This window comes from Callithrix jacchus, chromosome 14, assembly GCF_049354715.1.
Source record: "Callithrix jacchus isolate 240 chromosome 14, calJac240_pri, whole genome shotgun sequence".
Lineage (NCBI taxonomy): Eukaryota > Metazoa > Chordata > Mammalia > Primates > Cebidae > Callithrix > Callithrix jacchus.
This window is the reverse complement of record NC_133515.1, coordinates 83177199-83195760: the sequence shown is the minus strand read 5'-3', so window position 1 is coordinate 83195760 and position 18562 is coordinate 83177199. Positions and strand designations below refer to the sequence as shown.

At 41.7% G+C, this 18562-nt stretch overlaps 1 long non-coding RNA gene across 1 annotated transcript; it reads right to left on the bottom strand.

Moving 5' to 3' along the window:
• Window positions 1-10871: 10871 nt before the first annotated feature.
• On the bottom strand, window positions 10872-18352 carry LOC144579326 (uncharacterized). Its single transcript, XR_013526692.1, has 2 exons — window positions 18098-18352; window positions 10872-17178 (listed from the first exon to the last, which is right to left on the bottom strand). It is a non-coding gene; the product is annotated as an uncharacterized LOC144579326 (long non-coding RNA).
• Window positions 18353-18562: the final 210 nt, after the last annotated feature.

Sequence of the window (18562 nt, the reverse complement as noted above, 5' to 3'; positions counted from 1 at the left end):
GTACAGACATCTGAAATATTCACTTTCTACACTGTCCTGGTTTTCATAAGCATATTTTACAGTGCATATGTTTAACATTAGCAATTAGAAAAGCGGCTAAGATAAATGTTATTGCCACAGGTATTTTTAATTTCAGTTTGTCCTTGGCTGTTACAGAGAATTGATAGAAAAAAATGATCATGTGAAGAATCTGCATCTTCTGCAAAACTGCCAGTATCAGTCAGCACTAGTAGGTTGTAAGCAGCAGAAATCCAGCTTGAAGGAGCTGAAACATAAGAAGGAAATTTATTGGCCCATATCACTGAAGAACAGGAAGGGTGGATGGATCTGGCCTTAGGAAACTTATAAGCAGCCAGGATTGGCTGGCTCTGTCTCTACTTCTCTTTCCTTTGTAGGTTGACCCATTGTGCTCCGTGTTTACATCCTTGTGGCTTCCTGACTGGAAAGTCTTATCCCTGTAAGCTCAAGTGGAGAGAGTCCCAGAGAAGGATTCTGTTTGGCTTGTCTGGATCTGGGACTAATTGCCAAGGTTAGGTGTGTGGGGTCTTCTCATTGGCAGCCCCCATACCTCCCTAGCACCATAAGGCTAGAGTTGGGGAAATGGCATTTTCCAAAAGAAGCATGGCTCGACTCTGGGCAGATAGAGCTGTATTATTAGTATGTACCTTGCAGGGATACCTTGCAGCATCTGTTATAAAAGTTCTTTGGCAATTAACTTGCCCTTGAGCAAAGACTCTGAGACAGGACGGGTCAGTGTGCATGGGAAAGATAAGAAGACTGAGGAGCTCTGTTTAACAGAATAATATCTGTATAAGAAAGTAGCCACAGACAAGGTTGAAAGCTTCTCAGGCTGAGAACAGATAATAGACAGGCCATAAGTTCCATTTGAAGAAGTTTAGCTAGACTAATTCATTTCTTTTAAAGTTTAATTACAAGTAGCTTTATTTTTTAACCCAAAGACTTTAAAGTCTTGAGAGCCTCAATTTCAAGTTTTACAAAACCTGGGTTTTCAGGATCAGAAGCCTCACTGTTGGAAAATGAATACTGTATGTAAATCTTTATTAAATGTCAATCAAATGATTCTGTTAAACATATATTGGTGACAAGACTGAGTGACTTAGGAGTTCTATCAAGATACCTTTACATCCTTACTGTAATTCTGAATTTTAACTGGTACCGTCTAAGTAAGTTTTGATATGAAAAGATTTTATCCTATGGAGTTCATAGGAAGCTCTTTGTTTTGACGAAGGTTGTAATCAGTAAGCTGAGAAGTGGCTCATGGCTAGTACATTTTTTACCTCTGTGGGTGTGTTCCTTGGCTCCAGTGGACTTTGGAGAATGAGTAAATGGATGGCTTCTTGGGGGAAGAGAGAGAGAGAAGAGATACAGAATTTCAAAGATACAAAGATAATAACCACACGGTGAATGGAATCAGGGATCAATGTTTGTTTATGTAATTGTAAATAGCCTTCTCTTTCTCCAGCGCCATGGCCATTGTGTTCCACTGTGTTCCTGGGAAGCCTCATGTCATCTAACATGTACAGGAAGAGAGGGTTAACTGTGTCCACTATAACAGCTCTGTTTCACAAGTGCAGCTTGGATCAGTTAGAATTCTGCAGAAAAACTTCAAGCAGGGCTGAGATTTGTCTTTTGTGGACTGGCTCTCTGAATTTCAAGATGAACATACCACAGATAACAACCAGTGACTCTGGTGATGCCGCATGGCAGTTCAGTACACTGGCAGCCTTGCTTCTTTTCTATTCTTTTTTTACATTTTCTCAGAGCAGTGCCATATCATGGTGTTTATTTCCTAGAAAGCATTGAGAAATATTAGAGCTTTCTTTTTTTAATCCAATGAGTGATATATCTTGAATATAGAATAGACATATGTGTAGTATTTTGTGTGAGCAAAGCTGAAAAGGAAGACAAAGGGTAAGAAAGCTTTGATAAAGGGAAGGAAATGGTTGGAGAACTTTTTAAAATTTCTGAAGACATGAGGACTTTTTTTTAGCAAAAAAAGTATCAAGAAGTATTTAGTATTTAGTTGGCTCTGTTCTTCACGAAGTAATGCTTTATGCTCCCAAATAAATTACAACATCATCATAACCATAATGATAGTATTGGTATAGTATTTACTACGTGCTACTCAGTATTCTAAGTATTTTTACCCATATTGATTTATGTAATCCTCACAACAACCGTATGGAATGGATCTATTATTGACCCCATCTTAGATGCAGATGGAAAATCTGAGGCTTAGAAGGGTCGAGTAATCTGTCTATAACTGAGTACCCCATTTTTCTAAGAAAAAGGGAATGAGTTATTTTTTAAATTCTTTTCTTTTCTTTTTCCTCCTTTCCCCCGTTCCCCACTTCCTATTTATTTCTTTTGAAATGTAGTTATCACCTTTGCCTTCCCTTCACTAGACACTGTCAACACAGCAAGCTTACCTAACTGTGCTTACTGAGAAGCTCCAGAGCCAGAACCTGCTCCCACTAGGAGAGTGTCTCAGGAGACAATAGTCTGTTTACATTTATAACCAAAAGGTATGCCCACGACAGAACTCTCCCCTACCCCGACAGTATCACAGACAATGGCCAGTTTACAATCTAGCTCTGCCTGCGATAGCACCAGCTTGACCTCTTGGTAGATATAAGGCACCAATGCCAGTCACACAAACCCCCACCTGCTCACTTCCTGTCCTGCATGCTGCTCATGCCAAGTAACCTGCTTTCTGCCCCAAATGTGAAGCGGTATCCTTCAAGGCAGGAGCCTGTACTTCTTCCCCTAAGCTAGCTTTGGAATCAAAAGTGACTTTCTTTATAGCAGACCTTGCTCTTGTCCATTGGACTCTGCAAGCAGCAAGTGACTGAATATGTGGTTCAGTTACATGTCCATGGCACACAGTAAACAGTGGTGCCTAACAGTAGCACTCAAGCAGGGTGGCTCCAGAGCCCTTCCTCTTAACTACTACTTGATTGACAGTTTTTCCTTTTCTACAGAACTCAATGTTCTAAAGATACTTAACACACCCATGATTTCACATGGATGTATAGACAGTAAGGGAACTTTTGCCGAATCTCAGAGACTCCAGATCTCACAGAGCAAGTACATGGAAAGGATGAGATACAAACTCAAATAGTCTCAAATGAAGCCCAGGCTCATTCTCCTAGTCCACGGTTTTCTCCCTAAAGGGTAGCAGAACTCTAAGCCAGCAATCACACTTCTTGGAACTTAGTGTATGAAACGTTTATACAAGGGTACAAAACTATGCATATATAAATGAAAGTTCATTAAAGCCCTCTTTGTAATATGAAAAAGAAAAACTGGTAATGATCTAAATGTCTATCAGTAAGTAAATGGTTCAATCATTATAATACAGACATACTATGACACCTTGTGAAGTGTTTATATGTGCTAACATAGAATGATATTTGTATAGTAGATTTAAAGTGAAAAGAGCAAGTTAAAAGGAGAATTAAAGCCATTATTTTTAAAAATCTTGGTTATAGAATGGGCACAGTTGCTCACACCTCTAATCCCAGCACTTTGGGAGGCCAAGGTGGCTGGATTGCTTGAGCCCAGGAGTTCAAGACCAGCCTGAGCAACATGGTGAAACCCCATCTCTACAAAAATTAACCTGGCATGGTAGTGTGTACCTGTGGTTTCAGCTCCTCGGAAGGCTGAGGTAGGAGGAAACTTTGAGCCCAGAGGTGAGCCATGATCACTTCACTGCACTGCAGCCTGGGTGACAGAGCAAGACCTTGTCTCAAAAAAAAAAAAAAAAAAAAAAAAAGGAAGAAAGAAAGAGAAAAAGAAAAAAAATTGGTTATATAAATGTGTTTTTATTCTTTCAATAAATATGATTAGAGCACTGACTATATACCAAGCACTGCTTTAGAAATTGGGGATGCCATGCTAAGACTGAGTCCTTGCCCCTCATGGGTGGTGGACTGTAGCGAGAGAGAAACTGAACAAGGAAATAATTAAATACTTGCAGATGATTGCAGGTGCCCTGAAAAAAACTAGACAGTGGAGTGGGGGTAGAGTGGCTATTTGAGGTTGTGTAGGAAGGAATATTTGAGGAGGGGCAGTGTGTGCAGATGGAAGAAAAGAGCATTCCAGACAGAGGGGACAGGAAATCGGAGGTCCCTAAATGGAAGGAGCTCACATGGCCTAGGAAGGCTTGTGGGGCATAGGCAATGAAAGGAAGGGGATTGAAAGTGGGGCAGATGCCAGATTTTGTAGGACCAAGGGGTCATGTTCTATTCCAACTGTAATGGAAAGACAGTACAGAAGGCCAAAGCTCATTTTTATTTTGCATTTTAAAACAATCCCTCTGGTTTTCCTTGAAGCCTGGAAATCAATCCAGAAGTGAAAGTGGTGATCTAAGTGAGAGCAGATGGGACTTACACCAGGGCTGAGTATAAGGGCATGGGGAGAAATGATGGCATCTGGGATATATCACATATTCTGGTAGATAGGACTTAACTGATGCATTGGATGTGGGATGTGAGAAGAGACGCCTCAAGAAAAGGCATCTCTGTGAGCAGAATCCCACATCAGGCAGAAATGGTACCCACCGAATGCTCAGGCACGGGGAGGGAGTGCCAGCGACAGTGTGGCTCTGTGGCAGGTCTGTGCAGGAAGCTGTGCCCCCTGCAGCTGGCTTTTTTGGAGGGAGGTCTGGGGCCACCACACTCCCTTCTCTACTGCCTGTACCCATCTTCTCCCTACTGCATCCTCCACTGCGGGCCTTTTCCTACCATCCCCTTCCTACAGGTACCTGATGCTATGACCATGTTACACTCCTGGCCACTCTGCAGAGCTGCCCACTGTCCTGTGCTTTGCACCCATTCTTTGCAGCCTCCTGGAGAACTTTCAGACCCACCCTCCTCTCCTCCCCCCTCCCCTCCCCTCCCTCCCTCCTTCCCTTCCTTCCTCTTAAATATATTTTTAAAAATTGGAGATGGGGATCTCACTTGTTGCCCAGGCTGGCCTCCAACTCCTAGGCTTAAGTGATCCTCCTGCCTCAGCCTCCCAAAGTGCTGAGATTCAAGGAGTGATCCACATCGCCTGGCTGGAACTTTTGTTCTTGATATAACTAGTCAGATTTAGAATTTTACATTTTTTGTTTTTATATATAAAATGGCATTTTTCTCACTACTGAAACTATCCAGTATATTCATGGCACTTGCCTTCAGGGCATGTTCAAAGCTATGTTCTTGTTCTAAAAATGTTCAGCCGAATCAAATGAAATTTCATATCTCTGTGTACCTGCTATCCATATATATGCCCATCCATCCATCTGTCTCTCTTTCTCTGTTTCTACCTTTCTGTTCTTCAAGCCTACTGTTGTCTCAATGTCTTACCCTTGTATGTAGTGTTGGAACGCAGAGGTTGTCCTATGTCTGAGGACACCTTCTTTTCCACATTTTCACTGTTGCCGTAAATATGACTCTAGGAGAATTTTTAAGACCTAATGTCTGTGTTGAGGATACAGGCAAACACACAGAGTCTCTCACTCTGTTGATGATGGTATAAATTGGTACAATATTTGTGGAAGGCAATGGACAAAATCTATTACATTTTAAAATAGGCAAAAACTGTTTGGTCTCACATTTTCTACTTCTAGGAAATGAGATTAGAAACACATTAACACAAATAAATAGTTGTTTTCAGCAATACTGGTAAGTTTGAAAGGAAAAAATATATATTTCCACCATTGTAAGAAATGGTAAATCATGACACAGCCATTCAGTAGAATATTGTGTAGCTATTGATAGCAATAAGATACTGATATAGAAAAAATGCCCAAAATACATTGGATAAGAAAAGCAAGTTGCAGAGCTTGTTTGGTATAATTCCATTTTTGGTTTTAAAAATGTAAATTATATATAAAGGTAGATAGATATTTTAGGTTATGCAAAAAATCAGAGTAAGCCAGGTGTGGTGGCTCACACCTGTAATCCCAGCACTTTGGGAGGCCAAAGTGGGTGGATTGCTAGAGTCCAAGAGTTCAAGACCAGCTTGGGCCATATGACAAAAATTCCATCTGTACAAAAACAAACAAACAGACAAAATTAGCTGGGCATGGTTGCATGAGCCTGTAGTCCCAACTACTTGGGAGTCTGAGATGGGAGGATTGCTTGAGCTTGGAAGGTCAAGAGTGCAGTGAGCTATAATTGTGACGCTGCACTCCAGCCTGGGCCACAGAGCAAGACCCTGTCAAAAAACAAACGAACAAACAACAATGAAAAAAAATCAGAGTAAAATATATCAAACCATTCATAGTATTTCTCTAGAGGTAGTGTGTGTCTGGGGGGCATATGGAGAGAGGGTGAAGGGAATGAGTAGGGTCTGGGTATGTTATAGGAAACTTTTTACTTTATACACTTCTTTGATGTTTATTTTTCAACAAATATATATGACTTCTTTTTAAAAATTAAAGTCATGTTGAGGCTGGGCATAGTGGCTCACACCTGTAATCCAAGCACTTTGGAGGCCAAGGCGCGCGGATCACCTGAGGTTGGGAGTTCGAGACCAGCCTGACCAACATGGTGAAACCCCATTTTTACAAAAAAAAAAAAAAAGTCATGTTGAAAAATTATGTTACCAAAAAGAAACAAAAAAAAGAAAAATATGTTACAAAATCACAACCAGTTTATGAACATTGATATAGTCAAGATACTCTCAGAATGTCTTCCCTACTTGAACAAGTAAAAAGAAGAAGAAGAAAAAGAAGATACAGTCAAGATAGAGAACATTTTTCCATAACCACAAGGATGACTCATGTTGACATTTATAGCCACACCCACTTCCCTCTCACCCTATTCCAGCTTTAATTCCTGGTAACTACTGATCTGTTCTCCATTTCAAAAATGTTATATAAGAGGAACCACACAGTATGTAACCTTTTGGGAATTAGCTTTTTTGTCCACTAAGCATAATTCTCTGGCTATTCCTCCAGGTTATTCATGTATCAGTTCATTCCTTTTTCTTTTCTTCTATTTTTTTTTTTTTTGAGAGGGTCTTGCTCTGTTGCCCAGGCTGGAGTGCAGTGGCACCATCTCAACTCACTGCAAACTCTGCCTCCTGGGTTCAAATGTTTCAGCCTCCTGAGTAGCTGGGATTTACAGGTGTGAGCCACCAAGTTCATTCCTTTTGGTTGATGAATAGTACTCCATGGTGTGGATATATCATAGTACATGCAATCATTTGTCATTGATGGCCATCCGTGTTGTTTCCAGTTTTGGACCCTTATGAATAAAACTGCTTTAAGTGTTCATGTACAGGTTTTTTGTGAACATGGTTTGTTATCCCTGTAGGATGTTTGCCCACATGTGCAATTGCTGGGTCATATGGTAGTTGTATATGTAGTCCTTTAATCCACAAAGCTGGTATGGCTCTCATTTATTTGGATCTTCTTTGCTCTTTGTCAGTATTTTGTAGTTCCAGCATACTAGTCTCGTGTTTTGTTAAATTTGCACCTAAGCATTTTATTTTTTGAATGATTGTAAATAGTAGGTTTTTTTTTTTTTTTTGAGATGGAGTGTCACTCTGTCACCCTGGCTGGAGTGCAGTGGCATGATCTCAGGTCACTGCAACCTCTGCCTCCCTGGTTCAAGCAATTCTCCTGCCTCAGCTTCCTGAGTAGCTGGCATTACAGGCACACACCACCATGCCTAGCTAATTTTTCTATTTTTAGTAGAGATGGGGTTTCACTATGTTGGCCAGTCTGGTCTTGAACTCCTGACCTCACATGATCCACCTGCCTCAGCCTCTGGCAGGTTATGAGCCACTGCTCCTGGCCAGTATTCTATTTTTTAATTTCAGTTTTCAAATTTATTGCTAGTATGTAGATGTATTGACAATGATTGTATTAATTGATTTTTAAAAACTGAACTAGCCTTGCATCCTTGGAATAAACCTCACTTCTTTTTTTATATTGCTGAATTATTTTTGCTAACATTTTGGTAAGGACATTTGCGTCTATATTCATGAGAGGTATTGATCTGCAGTTTTCTGTTTTTGTACTGTCATTGTTTGGCTTTGGTATCAGGGTATACTAGCTTCATAAAATTATTTGGGGAGTATTCCCTCACTTTCTATTTTCTGGAAAAGATTGAGTAGAATTGCTGCTAATTCTTTAAATTTTTTATAGCATTCTCCAGTGTAGCCGTCTGGACCTGGGGATTTCCTTTCTGGGAGTTTAAAATTTTGACTTAGTAGTTATAGGGCTATTCAAATCACCTATTCCATATTGGGTGAGTTGGGGTAGTTTGCATTTTTTGAAGGGTTGATCCTTTTCATTTCAGTTGTCAAATTTATGTATGTAAAATTCCTTTATATTCTCTTATGATCATTTTGATATATGCATGGTCTGTAGTGATAGTCCCTCTTTCACTCTTGATATTTGTATCTTTTCTCCTTTTTCTTTGTCAGTCTTGCTAGCGACTCATCCATTTTATTCATCTTTTCAAATAACCAGCTTTATTTTATTGTTTTTTCCTATTGCTTTTTGTTTTCAATTTTACTGAATTCTGCTCTTGTCTTTATTATAGGATCACTTCTATTGGTTTTGGTGTTCGTTTTTCTGATTTCTTTCTCAAGCTTCTTAGGTTTGTAGCTAGATTATTGATTTCAGGCTTTTTATCTTTTCTATTAGAAGTATTCAGTGCTAAAAAAGTTCTTTTCAGTGGCGTCCCACAAATTTTGATATGTTGCATTTTGACTTTTATTCAGTTTAGTATATTTTAAAAATTTCCCTTGAAACTTTCTCTTGTCCCAGGAGATATATAAAAGTTTGTCATTTAGTTTCCAAGTGTTTGGAGATTTTCCATTTTTCTATGATTATTTTTTTCTGTTTTTTTTTTAATTATTTTATTTTATTTTTCTCTGTGATCATTTTTTAGTTTGATTCCATTATGATTAGAGAATATACTCTGTATGATTTAAATTCTTTTAAATTTCTTGAGTTTTTATTTTTTAAATGACACAGAATAGTTTTTTTTGATATGTTGCATTGGCACTTGAATGTGTATTCAGCTATTGTTGGATAAAGGGCTCTCTAAATGTCAGTGAGATCTTAGTATTGATGGTGTTGAGTTCTATATCTGTCCTGATTTTTCTGTCTTGTTTCTCTATACACTTTTGAGACAAATTTAAGTCTCCAACCATAATTGTCTATTTTTCTTTTTAATTCTTTTAGTTTTTGCTTCACAAAACATTTAGGATTGCTATGTCTTCTTGGCTGGACTTACTTTTTTATTATGATGTAATGCCCTCTCTGTCCCCTGGTAATTTTTTTTTTTTTTTTGCTTTGGAATCCACTTTATCTAATGGTAGCATGGCTACTCTTACGTTCTTTTGATTAATATTTTCATGGTATATTGTTTTCCATTCTTTTACTTTAAAAAACTATAATGTTATATTTGAATTAAATGTCTAGTAGGCAACATAGAATTGGGTATGTGTTTTAATCCCTCTGCCAATCTCTCTTAATTAGAATATTAAGACAATTTTTTTTTTTTTGAGACGGAGTTTCGCTCATGTTACCCAGGCTGGAGTGCAATGGTGCGATCTCAGCTCGCCGCAACCTCCGCCTCCTGGGTTCAGGCAATTCTCCTGCCTCAGCCTCCTGAGTAGCTGTGATTACAGGCACGCCTCACCATGCCCAGCTAATTTTTTTGTATTTTTAGTAGAGACAGGGTTTCAACATGTTGACCAGGATGGTCTCGATCTCTTGACCTCATGATCCATCCACCTCGGCCTCCCAAAGTGCTGGGATTACAGGCGTGAGCCACTGTTTTCATGTTTTAAGACAAGAGTCTCACTATGTTGTCCAAATAAAGTCTCAAACTTCTGGGCTCAAGCAATCCTCCCACCTCAGCCCTTTAAGTAGCTGGGATTACAAAAAGTGCATGCTACTGTGCTTGGCTCTCAGTTATACTTTTTGAATGTATGTCTTTGATAGCTTTTTAAGTTGTTTCTCTAGGTATTTCATTATATATACATAACTTATTACTGTCTGTTGTCAACATTTTCCTAGTTCAGATGAAGTATGGAAACCTTAATTCTTTTTGCCATTTCCATTTATAGTTGTCTTAAATATTTCCTCTATATAGAGCACTGCATCAGAGCATGTTATAACTTTTGCTTCAATGATCAACTAATTTTAAAAACTCAAGAGCAGGAAATATTGTACTTATCTATATTTTTTGCTTATGTTCTCTTTCTTTCTTTCTTAAAGCACTATGAAGGAAACTCTTTCTTTCCATTGTTCTAAGATTCTTTTATAAAAAACATTTTATTTATTTATTTTTTTTTAGAGAATGTTCTTAGATCTTCTTTCAGTGTAGGTCAGCTAGCAACAACTATTTTTTTTTTTTTTTTTTGCTTTGTTTTCTTTGATTTTGAATGTCTTGGTTTCTTCTTCATTCCTAAAGGGTATTTTCTCTAGATACAGAATTCTGGGTTGACAAGTCTTTTCTCAGCACTTGAAAAATGTTGTGCTGCTTTCCTTTTGAACTCTATGGGCTCATTTATGAAATCTGTTGTCGTTCAGATTGTTTTCCCCTTACAGGTAAGATGTCCTTTTTTATTAGAATTTTTTTCTTTTTGGCTTTAGTTTTCTGAAGTTTGACTATGACATGCCTTAGTATAGATTTCTTTGGGTTGATATTGCCTGGAGTTTTCTCGGCTCCCTGAATCTGTAGAGTTGCATCTTTTGCCAGTCTGGGGAAGTTTTCAGTTATTACATTTTAGAGCCCTTTTTCAGCTTGGCCCTTATTTTCCTCTTCTTCCAGGATTCTGATGACACTAATATTAGATTTTTTGTTTTAGTCTCACCAATCACTAGAGCTCTGTTCTTTTTCTTTTTTCAATTTGTATTTTTCTCTGCTCAGATTATTTTTTTTAATAGTCATGGAACTTTTAGTGGAGTGTCCTATATTTTTCTAGTTGTTTGTGGACTTTTTTTTGCATGACAACTTGAGTCATTTTCTAGTTAAAGGAGTATGCATTTCCCTTTTATTATTATCATCATTATGCTTTAAGTTCTGAGATAGATTAATTTCTTTCTTCAAGTTCGCTGATTTTTCCATTGACTTCTATATTCTGCTGTAAGCTCATCCGTGAAGTTTTATAAAAATTTCAGTTATTGTGATTTCCAGTTCTAAAATTTCCATTGTTTCCTCTTTATGTCTTCTGTTTCTTTACTGTGTGTTTTTATTTAAGCATGTTTGTAATTCTTATTGAAGGATTATTTTTATGGTGGCTGCTTTAAAAAGATGTTGTCAGTAACATCTTTGTCATCTTGGTGTTGGCATCTTTTCTTCTTCTTCTTTTTTCTTTCTTTTTTTTGGAGACAGGGTCTCACTCTGTCAGCCAGGCTGGAGCACAGTGGCATGATCACAGCTCACTGCAGCCTTGATGTCCCAAGCTCAAGTGATCTTCCCACCTCAGTCTCTCCGATAGCTGAGAGTGCAGGCTCACATTACTATACCCAGCGAATTTATTTTAATTTTTTGTAGAGACAGGCCCTCCCTATGTTACCCAGGCTGGTCTTGAATTCCTGAGCTCAAGTGATCCTCCCACATTGGCCTCTAAAAGTGCTAGCATTGCAGGGGTGAGCCCCAGCACCCAGTGGTGGTGGCATCTATTGATTGTCTTTTTCATTCAGTTTTAGATCTTCCTGGTTCTTGGTATGATGAATATTTTTTCTATCAGAATTTGTATATTTTGGATTTTATGTCATAGGATTTTTTAATCTTGTTCAAACCTTCTATTTTAGCTGGCTCTAGAAGGTGTTGAGTAAAATCTAGCGTGAGCTCAATGGGGGAAGGGGAAAGTGATGCCCATTTTGCCATGAGTGGGGGTAGAAGCCCAGATTCTCTATTTGCCTCCATTGACACTTATGAGGCAGTGCTCCTCAGTACTGCTGGGTGCAGATGGGTGTTCTTGATTCCTTCTAGGCTTACTCACCCTCGCTGGGAGGGTCAGGAGTGCCACTGCTCCCTACAGGGCTTCCACTGACCCCATGGGAGGAGGCAGCTTCATTTTTACTAGGCAGTGGTAAAGGTCTTAACTCTTCACCAGGCCTCCTCCAAGCCTCTGGCCCCTCCCTAGTGGGGGGAGAGAGGGCTGTCTCATTACCGCACAATGGGGGCAGAAGTTGAGGTGCCCCATATGGTTTCCCCTGCCACCACATGGCTGGATAGTAGAAGGTAGGAGGGGTCTCTGCTACCTGGTAGAGATGAAAGCTCTGGCTCCACACTTGTCTTCCTCTGATACCACCCTGGCAGGGGATTTGGGACACCTTGATACAGCCTGGTGAGGGTGGAGGTTGAGGCTCCCCACTGGCCTTAGCTGGTGAGGGTGGGTATGGGGCCACCGTGGCTGTTGTTTCCTGTAGCATTTGGCAGAAGTTGAGTAGTTGTTGTTTAAAGGTTTTCTCCTTTGCTAGACTGCCCTTTCCCTGGTCCTTTGCTAAAGAAAGCAGGCTTTTGTTGGGGATGTTTCTGTGTGTGCCTCCTACCATTTTGAGTTTCCAGCTCCTTTAGCTCCAAGATAAAAAGAAAATGCCAGGGACTTACCACTGTCTCATTTCTTGTGGCCCAAGGCCCCTAGCCCGCCTGCCTCCTTCTCTCTGTCTTCAGATTCGCCTGTTTTACATACAATGTCCAGGGTTTTTACTTGTATTCAGAGGGACAAATAGGGAAAAGTATGCCTACTCCATCTTCCTGGAAGCAAAAGTCCTTGTGTAATACTGAATAAAGGGCAAACTGTAAGAATAGAATCTAATGTCAGCTCAGCCCTCTGTTTACTCAAGAAGCCCCACAGGGCCCACAGCAGGGATTGCACCAGGAGATATGAGGAGTGGGAGCAGGTGAGGCTCCTATCACAGGCTGAGTTTTTCTGGAAGCAGACTCAGAGATGGAGTTAGCATGTAGGGGTTCAAGTAGAGAGTGCTTTTGGGATCAAAGCCTATGGAAGGGAATGGAAATGGAAAGGAGAGGAAGGGGAAGGGGAGAATGAAGGGGAAGGCAGTGAAGCAGGATTGTGTAGAGGGAGATGCCAAGGCTCTGTGGAAGCCACCCCTGACCTGCCAGGGCAAGCTGAAGGTGGGATGAGCTTTCATAGCTGTCCTGACTTGAGAAGAGAGGGTCAGGCCTTTGTACACCTGTACTGTCAGTCACAGAGTGTGTGTTACCCCAAAAAGGGATGTGACCTTTGCCAAGGCAGCCTTTACTGAGGTCATCCCCAGCGGTGGTGACAGCAGAGGCTGGCCTTGAAGCAGCCAGGGGATAAGTCCTTCATTCTGAAGGTTGCTCTGGGTGACATGCCACAGACCTGCCACACTTACCTTTCTTCAGTGGGCTACTGACAGAGAGCTCTGATCACAATGCTTCTCTGTGGCCAGACCTGGGGATTGATGGTTCCCTGTTGATCTTCTATGTCCTTGATGCTGTTCTTGAGGAGGGGGTAAGCCCTGGATATGGGGTGCTTTCCCTGGTTATATAGGCTGGATTCCAGCAATGAGTGCAGAGCTCTTACCCTGTTCCCTTCCATCATGTCTAGCGCCAGCCAGTGTGGCTTCAATTTAATCTCTGTTTTCAAGACTGAGCTGCCACCTTCAAAGATTACTGTTAATCTTATTATTTACAGTACTATTGTTAACAGGACTAATAATATAATTGATTGAGCATCACTATGTTTCAGTCAATTCACTTATTTTATTGAGTGCTCATAACCACTCTTTGTGGTAGGAATTATTACTGCTCATTTTGCATATGAGAAGACAGAGGCTCAGAGAAGTTAAATCACTTGCCCAAAGCCTACAAGTTACTAAGAAGCAGGGTCGGAACCAAACTCTTGTGCTTTTCCCACCATCCAGTGCCATCTGTATCCTGTTCAGCAGGGTCTCAGCCGGCGTCACAGAGCCATTATCATGTGGCAATATAGCACATTCACATTGTCCTCTGTACAAAATCAAACTGTCACATTTCAGTTTTAAAAAAGAATTTGGAAGAAAATATTTCAAAATCTTTACTTTGGTTACCTCTAGACTAGTTAGGGTTACATATGATTTCGAAAAATCTTTTTAGCATTTTCTAACAATTTTATAAGAACATGTATTCCATATATAAATAGAAAATAAAAACCTTTAAAAGGGAAAATAAACAGCGAGACAACAAAATTTCTTCAGCAACGAAGGCAGCTGTCAGTGGGCATGGTGTGAAAGAAAAGCAGCAGAGCCTGGGAATGGACACAATTTGTGGACTCCGCCCTCATTTATCAAAATGATTCCATTTATATACTAGATGTTTCTGAAATGTGGATTCTAAATCCATTTTTCTAAGTCAGAGTCTATTTTGGATAGACCAGGGAAAGTGTTTATATAAATAAATATTGTAGTAATTCCCTCATAAAGTTATAATCGTACATCTATTGGCACTTTACCGTTTGCAAAGCATTGAACATATACTTTCTAGTTTGATCCTCCCCACAATAATGTGTAATTGCTTTCTTCTTTCTACAGCTATAAATTCAGCCTGAGATTCCAGAATATTCTGTATATTGACCACCACAGCAAGAAGAAAAAATCCATGTAGGACTGAAATGTAAGTCTTACGATTGCTCGACCTGGACTTCTCTCCACAGTACCGCCTCTGAAGTGAGTTATCTCACAAATAATGATTTTCATGTCTACTTGAAAGTGGATTTGTTTACAGGGCATTGCTTTCATTAATTCATTCTGAAGCTGCTGAGTGCTAGGATAAGCCAGGCTTCCTCTAGGGTAAGCCAGGCTTCCTCCATTGCCTGGGGATTCAGCAGTGGACAAAGCAGATAAGATCTTCCTCTCTTGAGTTTTAGTCTGCAAGCCAGGAGTAGAGGTAGGAGAGGAAACTAGAGGATCAGGGTCATTTCCAGTGGGGGCTGAGAATGATGAAAACGAAAAGCATGATGCTGGGGGAGAGAGAGACTTGTTGGGGTGTAGGTGTGGGGCCACTTTAAGAAGGGTCTTCAGGGGGCCTTTCTGAGGAGCTGGCATTGACACGGTGCCTGGAAGAGGAAGCTAGTAACCACTGGTGGGGGTCAGAGCCTTCGGGTAAGAGGGAACCATGAGAGAAGACATCCCAAGGCTGTGGGAATGAACTTAGCTTATTTGAGGGAGCAAAGGAGGGTTTGCGTGACTAGAGTGGGGGCCCTTGGAGGGTAGGGAACCCTGGCTGGGAATGTGGCCTGTGACTTTGTTCCCACAATAAGGACGCAGGCCTCTTCTCCAGAGGCCTTTGAGTTACTATGGCCAGTGTGGTCTGGTGGGTTCCAGCACTAGCCCTAGCACTCACTCCATCCCAATCTTGGAAGAACAGGCCCCTGCACTTCTAGCCTCAGTTTCTCTACCAAGAATTGCAGGGTTGCCACTGTCCTCTTTTGCTGCTGAATTCATTTTTCCCCTTCCTCACAACACAACAAGCTCTGTGAACACTGTAATGAGGTCACTGCTTTCTATCTAATTTCTCCACACTCCCAACCCATCCACCCATCCATACACCTACACCCAAAAGCATCCAGGCCATCTGTGTTCAATTACGGCAGATCAACTGATATACAAGCTAAGGATTTAAGAAATACGTAAGGGTTGGAATAAGTTGGATTCATGGGCCAATCGTAAAAACTGGTACTGATATTTATTAGCTATAGAAAGAAAAATAGAGGCCTGCTTAGGCACTATAGCCAGCTGCTAGCTCCCAGCCACCCCCATCGTGTGGGCCTGGGGACAGAGTCCACTCTCCAGTCCTTTCCTGCCCCCAGGGATGACTTGCTGGGAGGACACATGCTATCTTGCCTGGGATTTACCCATTTGAACAGCCCATATTTCACACCTGTGGCTCCCGCTAACTGCACCTCCTCTGAAGCATTAGTGAAAGGAAGGGGTATTGTGGGAGGGGCAGGTGATGTTTGCTCAGCTTCCTGCCTAGGGATAAAAGAGTGAGCTTTCCGAAATTCCAGTCTGATCTGTACTCCCCTGTTTCATGCTGGTCTGGGCTCCCCATTGCCCTCAGAAAGAAGTTCCCTGTCCTATTGGGGGGAAAAGGGGAGGGCCAGCGGGGGGTGGGGGAGCTGGGGAGGGATAGCCTGGGGAAAAATATCAAATGTGGGTGAAGGGGAGAAAGGAAGCAAAACACACTGCCATGTGTGTACCTATGCAACTGTCTTGCATGTTCTGCACATGTACCCCAAAACCTAAAATGCAATAAAAAATTTAAAAAAAAAATGAAGTTCCCTGTCCTTATGCTTTCAAGTCCTGCCAATTGTAGCCCCTGCCTCCCTTGGGGTGCCACCACTCCCTGTTCTGCTTCTCTGGCTCTATCTTCTGGCCTGTCTTAGTTCCAGACACTGGCCATTCTTGCTTCTTCCTTGTGGTTGAGAATTCTCTCTGCCTTTCCCCTTGCCTCACTCTTGGGCAGGTGAGCTCATTCCCACTTTCTTCCCTCCTGTCTCAGTTTAAATCTGACTGCCTTGTGGAGATCCCCTTGGAGAGGTGCTTCCTGTTCCCTGTTCCCTCAGCCCTCCAAGCCCCATCTTTGGCATCTTAATCATAATTTGCCTTTAATGGCTGACTTCCCTGTTGGCTATAAGACCTTGAGGACAGGGGCTGCATTTGTTCCCAGGTGTTTATTTTTGGGGGGTGGCGGTGACACCCCCCAAAGGGGGTGACAGGATGTCACTGTGTCACCCAGGCTGGAGTGCAGTGGTGCAATCATGGCTCACTGCAGCCTTGACCTCCTGGGCTCAAGCGATCCTCCTACCTCAGCCTCCCCAATAGCTGGGACCACAGACACACACCCAGCTAATTTTTAAAATTTTTGTAGAGATGTGGTTTTGCCATGTTACCCAGGCTGGTCTCAAACTCCTGGACTCAAGCAATCCTCCTGCCTTGGCCTCCCAAAGTGCTGAGATTACAGATGTGAGCCGCTGTGCCTGGCCTCAGGTATTCTTCCTGACTCACACAATGTCTGGTATAGGAGTCATAAATCTTTGTTGCATGGATGAACAAGTGAACTAGGAAGGCCTTTGAAGCTTTTTATCACGGCTTAGGTTTCAGCGTGAAATTTGGGGGATCTCTTGAACTTCAGTTTCTCAGACTCCAGCAAAGAACAGGACCTGTAACTGGGGAAGTAAAGGTGAGAGAACCACAATGACAGAAGCATTTTCAAGCTCTGACCTGCTAGCCTAGAGCTGAGTGCCAGGCCCTGCTCTAGGCTCTTTGCATGAATTATCTAGTGAATCTCACAATTGCTGTTATAATCTCTATTCTTCAGCCAGTCCGGGGAGTAAAGGGAAGGGTATGTGAGTACTAGGTGGGAAGAAAAGCAATAAGTAAAGTAGGTGGTAGAAACTCTAAACAGAAAGAGAAGCAGACTCAATTAGGGGGCTCTGCTGGAAGGAACGGAAGAGGCCCCAGGACTCTGGCTTCAGGGCCAGGGAGTGCAAGGACAGACAGGCTTTACTCAGAGCTGGCCAAATTCTGGACACTGGACTAAGAGGGCTTTATATGACTGCTTCAAACAACTGCACAACAGCCCACTGAAGAAGGGAGCTTCAGAACAGTTAAGTCACTTATTCAGTGTCATGCAGCTAGTGGCAGAGTTGCAACCAGGAAGTCTACTTGCTCACTGGGGCATTCCCAAATGGTCAGTGAAACAGCAAGTTCTGGTTCGCTTCTTGAGTGTAGCCCAGATGAGTTCGCTTGAAGCACTGACACCATCTTAGAGAATTATAGAAACATCACACTGCTCAAATCAGCAAGGGCACGCCTGGAAGAGCAGGTGCAGAACCTGCCTTTGTTCCAGTAGGAGAACAATTGTAACTGAGATTCCTTGGTCTGGAGGCTGCCAGAGAATCCCCTGAGCTCAGCCCAGCATCTTGATCAGGACATTTTGGGCTAATGTCCTGTGTCATTTCTCTGCTGCCTGACTAAGCCTCCTCCCTCTGATAACCATAAAGTGCCGTCTCTGCTATAAAGACAAATTTTCTTCTAAAGCCGTCTTCCACCCCAACCAGAAGCCCAAGCCCTCTTATTTCTTACAAGTTTCTGCTCCCAGAGCCATTTGATTTCTCCTTATTGGATGATCAATTTGTCCCTCTCCGCCTGGGACTATTCTGCTTTCAGGACTTTTACCCTCAGTCCCAGGTAAAAACCAGGATGGTTGGTCGCTGCTCTACACAGGGCGACGGTAGAGAAATGTTTTTAAATTCTCATCCATACATCATTTCTTTAGCTGCTTAATGTATGCAGCCTGTCCGATTTTGTGACCAACTGTCACCAACATTCCCAGAAACTGGCAGGTCACGTGCAGCGTACTTGCCCGCCCTAGGTGACTTGTTGCATACCTGCACTTTCGCGGTTGGACACTAGATGGTGGACTCGTACCCTTGTTTAAAGACAGTGAGACACTGAACCGGCTTTTTAGACGTGCTAGGCATTTGGGAAGAATCATGGGCCAGAGCGAAGTGAAACAATACATTCTTATGGGACAGACTGAAATAAACA